The sequence below is a fragment of the Macaca nemestrina genome, chromosome 15, assembly GCF_043159975.1.
Source record: "Macaca nemestrina isolate mMacNem1 chromosome 15, mMacNem.hap1, whole genome shotgun sequence".
Lineage (NCBI taxonomy): Eukaryota > Metazoa > Chordata > Mammalia > Primates > Cercopithecidae > Macaca > Macaca nemestrina.
The window spans coordinates 23,089,329-23,099,699 of NC_092139.1; the positions used below are offsets into that span (position 1 = coordinate 23,089,329).

The 10,371-nt window shown below is 44.2% G+C and overlaps 1 non-coding gene across 1 annotated transcript; it reads left to right on the plus strand.

The window, feature by feature from the left end:
* Window positions 1-10,019: 10,019 nt before the first annotated feature.
* On the plus strand, window positions 10,020-10,138 carry LOC112429299 (small nucleolar RNA SNORA26). Its single transcript, XR_003021490.2, has one exon. It is a non-coding gene; the product is annotated as a small nucleolar RNA SNORA26 (small nucleolar RNA).
* The last annotated feature ends 233 nt before the right edge of the window (window positions 10,139-10,371 follow it).

A 10,371-nucleotide genomic window follows, 5' to 3' on the forward strand; every position in this document is an offset into this window, starting at 1 on the left:
GTTTGCGCTTTAATGCTCCGAGGGCTGAATCATTCGATTCTTCCTGGTGCAGGTGCTAGGGCTTGGGAACATATGATAGATGATTTGCGTAAAGTGCGTGATTTGCATAGAGTGGAAAATTTGCATGCAGTAAATAGCTAAGGGGAGGATAAAATTATGGTCTAGAAATGGCCTAAAATAATGTGTTAATTTGTAACCCCAGTGTAATATGAATGCTTTTCTGAAAAGTGAGCCTCTGCCTTCAAAGGGAGAAAGCTGCCCACTTCCTAGCAATCAAGGCTCATGTCCTGAGAGCCCTGTGCGACTAAGAATGACAGGACACAAGGACGCGTGGGACCACTCACCAGGCACCTGACCCTTCCACACCACTACTTTCTCCTGGCTCAGCACTATCAGCGTATTTCATTCAAGCCCAAAGATTGCTCATGAGGTGCTTCTCCACTGGACTGTGAGCTCCTTGAGGAAAGGAGATGTACACAATTCAGCTCCATTCCCCAGTATCGAGCAAAGGGCACAGCATTGTACCAGTTGGGAATGTTTTCAGCTGCAAGTAACAGAAAACTCCACTAAAAATTGCCTAAATCATAAGAATGTGTATTGTTTACTTAAGAAGTTCAGATATAGGTTGGGGGAGGGGTGACTCAACAATGTCATCAAGAGTCATCAAAGCACCCCTGGGCTCTTTCCACTCATCTTCATATCTGCTCTCATGATATCAAGATGGCTGCCTCAACAGCAAGCCATGACATCTTCACAATGCACAAAGCAGGAAGCAAGGGGACTTGCAACTAAATGGCTGCTCTATCTTATCAGGAAGTGAAGTTTCCCAGAAACCCCAGCAGACATCCCTTTCCTCTATTCCCCAAAGCTGAGTCACATGTCCACTTCCAAACCAATCAGTATCAAAAGGTACGAGGACTGAAGCAGGGCACATTTCTGCTGGAATAAAATTAAAATTCTCTTAGCAGAGAAGAATCAAATAAAGGCTGTTGGGTAGAAAACCAGTGATATCCATCAGTAAAATAAATGTCTATTAATGAAGATGTGAAGCAGTGACTCTTGGGAATTAAGTGGTGGCTCCTCTTTCCCCCAACCCTGAATCCAGATATTGGGTTCTTATCACAATGGAATGTGAGCAGATATAAACTGCATCACTTCTAGCCCATGTAGGTAAGAGCTGGTATACCTTCTAGGCCCCTCTTTCTTTCTTTTCCTGCTGCAGTGACATCAAAAATCACGTGTTGAGATGCGAGTATCTCAGAGAGCCTGGATGGCTGAATCACCAGAGGAAGGAGAGCACCCACAGTCTCCATCAGACATTTCAGGAGCAAGAAATAAACTTTCACCTTGTTCAAACACCAGCTTTGAGGATTGATTTGTTACAGCAGCATAACCTACCCTATCTTAATTCATACAGCTAGGACGCAGGTTCCCATTTGGTCCTGAGCAAAAAATTTAGAACTCTTTTTAATATCAAGAAGTCCACAGCCCCTAGAAGACTGAGGTTCTCAGTATGCTTTAAACCAATCTCAACCAGTAATTCATTAGCCAAGTTACCTTAGCCTGTCAGTATTGCCCTTTCCCCATCTAAGTGAAAATAATACTAGTTCCTGCTTCATAAGATGATTATGACTAAAGAGAGAAGACCTAGGAATTTTACTTACAGAAATTTATTCTACTTACGAACTTATACCTGTATGCAAAGAAATACAGGGAGGATTCTTATTTCTGGGTTTTCTGTAAGAGCAAAAGATTGGGCACAACCTAAATATCCCTCAAAAGGAAGGTAGTTTAATAAATTATGGCACATCCTCAAAACAAAATACTATGTCACTTTAAAAAAATAAAGTAGATCTATTTGGGATAAAATGAAAAAACTCGCCAAGATATATTGTTACTTGTAAAAAAAAAAAAAAAAAAAAAGGAACAGCACGAGATGTATAAAATGTAACCATTTGTTTTTATTTAAAGAGCAGTCTCATATATGATTGCTCATGGATTTCTTAAATTCTAGAAGAACATGCAAGAAACAATGTTTCTGAAGAGAGAAACAGAGACTGGGGTGAGAAGGGAGCTTATATTTTTATAGTGTATCTTCTTATACTTATTTTATTTTATTTATTTTTTGAGACAGTTTTGCTCTTTGGCCGAGGCTGGAGTGAAGTGGTGCCATCTCGGCTCACCGCAACCTTCGCCCCCTGGGTTCAAGCAATTCTCCTGCCTCAGCCTCCCAAGTAGCTGGGATTACAGGTGCCCGCAACCATGCCTAGCTAATTTGGTTTTTGTTGTTGTTGTTGTTTTGTTTTGTTTTGTTTTTAGTAGAGACGGGGTTTCACCATGTTGGCCAGGCTGGTCTCAAACTCCTGGCTTCAGGCGATCCACCTCCCTAAGCCTCCCAAAGTGCTAGGGTTACAGGTGTGAGCCACCGTACCTGGCCAATTATATTTTTAAAAGTGAATAATAACGTAAATTAAGTGCTTACCACTCAGTGACAATACATTTTTAAATTTTAATGTTACTAAATTAAAATATTTTCCAATTTAATTTTAATTTCAAACATATTAAATATTATTGTTATTGATGATGTTACTTTAATAAAAGAATATTTATGCCGGGCGTGGTGGCTCACGCCTGTAATCCCAGCACTTTGGGAGGCTGAGGTGGGCAGATCACGAGGTCAGGAGATCAAGACCATCCTGGCTAACATGGTGAAACCCCGTCTCTACTAAAAATACAAAAAATTAGCCGGGCATGGTGGCAGGTGCCTGTAGTCCCAGCTACTCGGGAGGCTGAGGCAGGAGAATGGCATGAACCCAGGAGATGGAGCTTGCAGTGAGCCGAGATTGCGCCACTGCACTCCAGCCTGGGCAACAAAGCAAGACTCTGTCTCAAAGAAAAAAATATATATATTTATGTCTTTTGCCCAAGATGACATTTCTAGGGCCCCTCCCTCTGGCTCCTTTGGAAGGCTTGTCTCCAACCTCCTTGACTTCTCTCTTTTTCTCCAAAGACTGTGAGAAATCTGAAGACCAAGCTCCTGTTTTTGATCTTTTCTGGAAGTAACAATTCCACCTGGATATATCCATGAGTCAACATAGCCCGGACTGCCTCTCAGAAAAGATGTGAGGCTCAGCTAGAGGTGCTGGGAATGTGGTAAGGTCTCTGCAGCAGGTGGAATTCTGCTGCTGTGCCTGAGGAGATGGTTCTCAGAGAAATATTTGTCCTGGAACCACAGTTGCAACTCCAGAGTTTGTAGTGGAAGGTGACTGCCTTCGCTGCTACTGTATGTTCCGCCTCCTGGGACTGGCCTGAAAAGAACACTTCTTCCCCACGGGGGCCACCCGGCCAGCCTGGCGTGGCTGAGCAGGGAAGATGTCAGTGTGGCAGGCTGAATCACAGTCCCCAAATATGTCCACGTCCTAATCCCTGGAACCTGTGAATGTTACCTGATAGGGCAAAAGAGACTTTGCAGAGGAGATTAAGTGAAGGATTGCAAGATGGGGAGGCTATGCTGGACATCTGGGTGGGCCCGTTGTAATCACGAAGGTCCTTATAAGAAGGACAGAGAAGGAGTCAGAGTCAGAGAAGGCCACGTGACAATAGAAGCAGAGAGAGATTTGAAGATGCTATGTTTTGAAGATGGAAGAAGAAGCCAAGACCCAAGGAATGGAACTCCAGATGCTGAAAACGTCAAGAAAACGTATCCTCCCCTAGAGCCTCCTGGAGAAACAGCTCTGCTGCAGTGGTCTGAATGTGTGTGTCCACCCAAACTCATATGTTGAAATCCTAACCCCCAAGGTGATGGTTTTAGGGAATAGGGTCCTTATAAAAGAGGCCTAAAGGAGCTTGCTTGTCCCTTCCCCCATGTGAGGGCACAGCCGGAGGGTACTATCTTTGAAGCAGGGAGCAGGGCCCTCATCAGACACCAAATCTGCTAGCTTCTTGATCTTGGACTTCCCAGCCTCCAGAAGTATAAGTAACAAATATATGTTGTTTATAAATTGCGCAGAATAAGATAGCTGCCCAAACAGACAAAGGCACCTGCCAACACCTTGGCTTTCAACTAGTAAAATACATTTCAGACTTCTGACCTCCAGAACTGTGAGGTAATACATTTATGTAGTTTGAAGCTGCTAAGTTTATTGTAATTTGTTACAACAACAATAGGAAACTAATACAGCCAGAGTCCACTTCTCACTGCCTCTCCACTCATCTCTATTCACCTTCTGCTCTCAGCTGCCTTCTCAACCAAATGTGACCTTCATGGTCCCAAGACGGCTGCTGCATCTCCACACCTTACATCCTCTCAATTTCCAGTCCTGGAAGATTCATCTTGACTAATTTAGGCCGCCTGCCCCCCTCTGGCTCTGCTAGGATATGGGGGGAAGGATTTGACTGAAGAAATGGTAGGACCCTTTGACTCTGCAGTGGGAGAGCGAATCAAGTCTGCACACCACGGCAGTAAAGTCGTGGTAAAGAGCAAGGATTGGGCTAGACCGCTTGTCACTACTGTGTGACCCTGGGCGAATTACTTGACCTCCCTGTGCCCCTTTTGCATAGGGATAATAATAGCATTCAGCTAATAGGGCTATTATGAGAATTAAGTGAGTTAATAAATATGAAGCTTTTAGAACAACCCTGGAACATAAAAGAGTTATAATGGGATTTTATTATGATCCTCCCAGAGGAAGTCAGGTGTTTTGAAGAAGAGGGATTAGATGCTGACTGGCCAAAAATATTGATGAATCTCCACCTTGGAAATGGGATTCTGGACAGGACAATGTGTATTTCTCTATTTCTAAAGCTCTAATGCAGGCTTTCCAAGGCCCAAAACTTGTTACAGGGGATGCAACAAAGTTTAGAACTCCCTGTCCAGCTTGGCCATGAGTAACACAAGTGGAGGGTTAAGGAGGGAGGAGGAGATGGAAGGAAGATTGAGGCTGGAGAGAACAAGCCCTGAGGTTCAATCAGAACCTTCAGCACACATTCACATGGTCAATATGGACTGGATGCTGGGGACAGATAGAGGATTAGACACTGGCCCTGATGAGCAGAGAAGGATGAGAGAGGCTCAGAACTATAAAATGGCAATGCAGCTGATCAATGTGAGCATTAGTGTATTTAGAAAGGGCTATGGCTGCGCAGAGGAGGGGCTGGCTCACTGCCCAGAAAATCCTGGAAAGGCTTGGGAGAAGGGGTGCAATGTGAGCTGGGTCTTAAAGGATATCTGGGCAATCTCTGGATAGAGAAGGTGGGGAAGCCATCCCAGACAGAGAGAACAGCTTGTGCAAAGGCACAGAAGTGTGGGCATCGTTGCTGAGGGAAGGGACACTTTTAGATCCTGGTCCTGCAGCAGGGTTGAGTTCAGAGCATGCTAGCCAAGGACTGGGGTGAGTCAGCAGGCCGAATGAATAACACGCAGCCTCCTTCCCCAGCCTGCATGATCTGCTCTCTGCCTTCTCTGGTCCCCTGCCGCCCCCCTGCACCCCGCCCCCACCGGGACCATTCTCCCCCCACCAGCCTTCTGTTCCTGAGATTCACCAAGCTCAGTCCTGCCTGGTTACTCCCCTGCCTAGAACACCCCCCCTCTACCCCCAACACATACTATGGCTGACTCCTTTATGTCATTAGGTCTCCATTCAAGTGTCACCTCCCCAGAAAAGCCCTCCCTGATCACCAAAATGAAACAGCCACCTTTGATCATAATGCTCATCCTTCACTAAAAGTCTTATTTGTTGACTTGATTTTGGATCCACCCCTCCCTCTAAAAGGTAAACTCCATGAAGGCAGGGCTCGTGTTTGTATGTTCACTGCTGTGTCCCTGGTGTCTTGGAATATGCCTGACACATCGTTGGTCCCTGTGATGGTTAATTTTATGTCTCAACTTAACTGGGCCATGGGGTGCTCAGATATTTGGTCAAACATTATTCCAGGTGTGTCTGCGAGGATGTTTTTGGATGAGATTAACATTTAAACCAGTGAGCTGAGTAAATTAGATTGGCGTTCCCCAGTGTGAGTGGGCCTTGTCCTATCAGGTGAAGGCCTGAATGGAAAAAAAGGCTGATCCTCTCCCAAATAAGAGGGAATTATTCCTACTTGGCAGTCGTCAAACTGGACTTTGGGTTTTTCCTGCCTTTAGACTAGAACTGAAACATCAGGTTTTTTTAGGTCTCAAGCTTGCTAGCCTTCAGACCACAACTACACCATTGGCTCTCCTGGGCCTCCAGCTTGCCAATTCACCCTGCAGATCTTGGGACACGTCAGCCTCCATAATCGTGTAAGCCAATTTCTTATAATGCATGTCTTTGGTTCTGTTTCTATTGGTTCTGTTTCTCTGGAGAACACTCACTACTCCAGTGCTCCATGAATGTGGAATGAATGAGTAAAAGAATAAATAAATCCTCTTTCAAAGGCAAGGTCTATGATAAAGAGTCTAACTCAAAAAAAGCAACGTAGAGCCCAAGCAGGGCTTCCTGGAGCCACTCCCAGGGGCTTGCCTGTACCTGCAGGTTTCTGGGAAAGAAAGAGTGGCGCTTCAAATGAAGGACTGACTCTCCTGATCATAGCCTGGGCTTGAGCTTCTCTTCATTTTAACTTCTCCCTTCCCTTTTCCTCTGCCGCATCAGGAATGGCATCCCTGGACCAACCAGCACTTCCCAACATGACTGGATGAACCGCTGGGCTAGAGTGTGGTCCTTCCTGGTGCATCCTTGTGCAAGATAATAATTATTCACCAGCCCTGAGTCAACCAGACCCAGGTCAGAGAGCCAGCTCAGCCAGGATGTCAATAAAACATAGAAAGCTGACATGTAAAGGTTTTCCCTTTCATATTTCCTCTTAACATTGCTCACAAGGTTTCAAAAGCACAAGTATGACCAACTTTCTTGAGCTGCTACCTCCCATGATGATGTTTGTCACAAAGTATTCCTAAGCATCTCCATACAATGTCCCCATGCATTGTCTCCATGCAGTGTCCCATGCAGGGATCCTGCAGATAGTCCCTTTTCTAACTTCATAACTACCTTTTTAAAAATGCTGTATATCAGGAACTGAGCTAAGTATTTCCCATTACGATATCTCATTTGATCCTCAAGAGAACTCTAGATGTGGGAACTGTAGCACAGTTCTCTGGGTGGCCTTAGACCAAGCCAGTTCTCACCCCTTTTCTTATCTGTAGTTCTCAAGAATAACTGCAGGACGTGCTGGAAATAAAACATCCTGAGATAAGAGGAGAACTGGTCAGGACAGTCCAGGCTCTGTTCCAATCCCTCCCTAGAAAAGAGATATCCTTCAGTGCTTAGCCCAGAGGGTCTTGTAACCCCGAGGTATAAAACTCATTGTGGGCTGCTTTCTGAGGTCCCTCAGCTGCTATGAAAGTGCAGCACATGCAGTTGAGACTCCACCCACCCAGGCAGCTTTCCTGAACCTTGGAGGACTGGGTGGCAATGAATCCTAGGTTTCTGTTGTCCCTTGTTGCCTGCCTATCTGTAAGTAATAAACTTGTTTCAGTTAACTTGTTGTGAGCATGGGTGTTCTCTCTCACCAAACTCAGATCAGTTGGTAACCAGTGCACAGGAAACCTTCTTTACAGTGTCTATTAATAAAGAAGGGGAAACCAAGGAACAAATATGTCATTTGTTAAAGACCAGAGAGCTAGTGAGTAGCAAAACCTGCACTGCTAACTACTATGTGTGTGCTATGGTGGCCCTGTTGCAGAGAAGAAAAGAATCATCTGAATCAGAGGACAGTATTTTAATCCAAAGGCTACATGGCTACAGGTTGAAAGCAGAAATCAGACCTTTCCACAGGTGCAGGAGCCACTGGGCCATCATCCATCAGCAGTGGGAGATGGCATTGGCAACCAGGGCTGAGGTTTGCTGGGAGCCAAGCTCTGGGCTTCAGCAGCCGCATCTAATTTTCCTGAGATCATACCAGAAGCTCTGCTCCTCTGCCTCTCAAGTCGCCAATTCTGACCCTGGTACCCAGCTACAAAAGTGATTTTACAGCATCTTGAGGATTTTGTGTAAAACCAAATTTAGGCATCAGAACAGTTAAAGGACACCCCACCCTCTTGCTATTACCTGGAAGGAATTTGCTTTACCTCTTTTCTATGAGATTACATATCCATTCCAAAGCTCTAAAATCTTGCAGACAAATGGGAGGCATGTGTGGCACTGGTGAGTCTGGGGTCTGCCCTAAAGAGCCAAACATTTTAAGAGAAAATGTTGAGAAAGGACCTCAGTACTTGGAATCTGAAGACTTGGATTTGAGTCTTCAATATGTCACATGGTCTTTCTGGGTCTCAGCTTCCATTACTCAAAAACAGTAGCAATGTCTCCAGCAGCATCTACTTTAACTGCTTGGCTGTCCGTGCTCCTGGGAAACTGTAGAGGTCAGTCCAAGGTCAAGAGTATCCATCCTTAACAACCCAGAACCTCTTTCACAAGCCAAACAGAACCTAATTGTTGGAAGACGGCCAACTATCACTCCAAGAAATAGCAATGTGTTCTATTGAAAATGCAATGTTTTAATAGTTTAATTTCTATGCATTTTAGCTTTGGAGATTAATTTCAAGTTTGGAAAATTAATTTTTTTAATGTAAATTGGCTTTGACTGTGAAAGAGCTGAGATGAAGTTCTGGGGTGTGGCCTCCAATCATAATGACCATCATTTGCATATCAATGGCCTCTCACTTCATTTGCTGCCTTTGCCAACCTCCGAGCTTAGATGGCTCAAGACAGAATGGAAATATGGGAGAAATGCTAGTCGTTCTTCCTTTTCAAAGGTTTAAATACAGGAAGTGCTTTGAAATAAAAATTTCCCCCATGGACTTTTGATGTCAGACTGAGCAGATAAAATAGATGATATTTTATCAAACTTACCAAGATTATAAGAGAGCATGGAATAAATTCCTTAATGCTTGCATGGGTGTACATGCCCTTTGGAATTCTCATTGGGCCTCCTAGAGATTATTCATGCACCCCCAAATATTTATTGACAGTTTACTTAGTGCCAGGCACTGTGCTATGTAGTAAGGCTACCCAGAGGAAGAAGACAGATGTAATCATTGTCCTTTGGAGCTTGGAAGTAGGATAGGCAGATCTGAATGAAATGTTGAACAACTATAGAAATATAATTTGTAATAAGGGCTCAGAGTGAAAACTAGAGTATTCTAAGAGTGTATAAGAGGGAGCATCCATGAGCAAAGGGACTAATGAGCAAAGACATGAAGGAAGAACACACGTGAAGAGAATGTGTGTGTGCGTGTGTGTGTGTGTGTGTGTGTGTGTGTGTGTGTCTTGGGAAGAAGGAAGGCAGAGGAATTGTTTGGGGCTTAAGAAACAGAAAGACAGTGCAGCAGCAGTGCAGAGAGCAAGAGGAAGAATGGTATACTCGAATGCTATAGACAGTGGCCAGGAGCCTTGGAAAAGATTTTTTTCTTTTTTGAAAGAACAGTAAGAATCCATTAAAGGATACTAAGTAGGGGGACAGGTGATCAGATTTACACTTTTAAGAGATATTTTGATTGTTGTATGGAGATGAGATTCAGAAGGGAGTCTGTGTGGAAGCCAAGAGATCCATTAGGAGGGTGTAGTAGAATCATGGCTTGGACAAAGCTGGTAGTAGAGTAGATGGAGAAAATGAATGAATTTGATAATTATTTAGGTGATCAAAACAGTGGGACTTGGTGATGGACTGGCTACAGGAGGAGGAGGAAAAGAAGCTGGCATCAAGGATATGTCCAGGTTTCTAGCTCACATAAATGAGTAGGTGGTGGTGTCACTCATGGAGATGCACTCATGCTGGGGGAGGGCATTGGTGTAGAGACTCAAGAGTTCAGTGTTGAACATGTTAGCATGAGGGACCTTTGAGACCACCTTTGAGATGAAAGTAAGTAGCTGAGTACCAGGACTATATTTAGGAAAGCAGGCTGGGCTAGAGATGGACATGTGAGAACTGTCTTAGCCTTGGATTGAGCTACGATTAGATGGTGTCAGAAAAGTGAGAAGCCTTTTCCTGTGCCCTTTTAAGGTTGACACAGTGCCTTAAGAGCCTAACACAGAAGTAAGTAAGTTTCCATAAAACCCAGAGACGATATTGCAAAATTCCTCTTTGGATCATGTCTGGAGTTACAGCTGAAAAAAAAAAAAGAAAAGAAAAAGAAGAGGAGAATACAAAATGAGCCTCAGGCAGCTCCAAAATTCCTCCTCTGTAAAACTGTCTCCACCACAAATTGTGGCCCTTGGCCCATGCAGTTCTTCTGTGTGCCGTGTGTGATATATTTGCACCTCATTGCTGATGGACTTTTTCTCTTTTCCAGTCCAAACCTTTCTTTTTACCCTCTGATTGGATGATTTCATATCTTTTGTT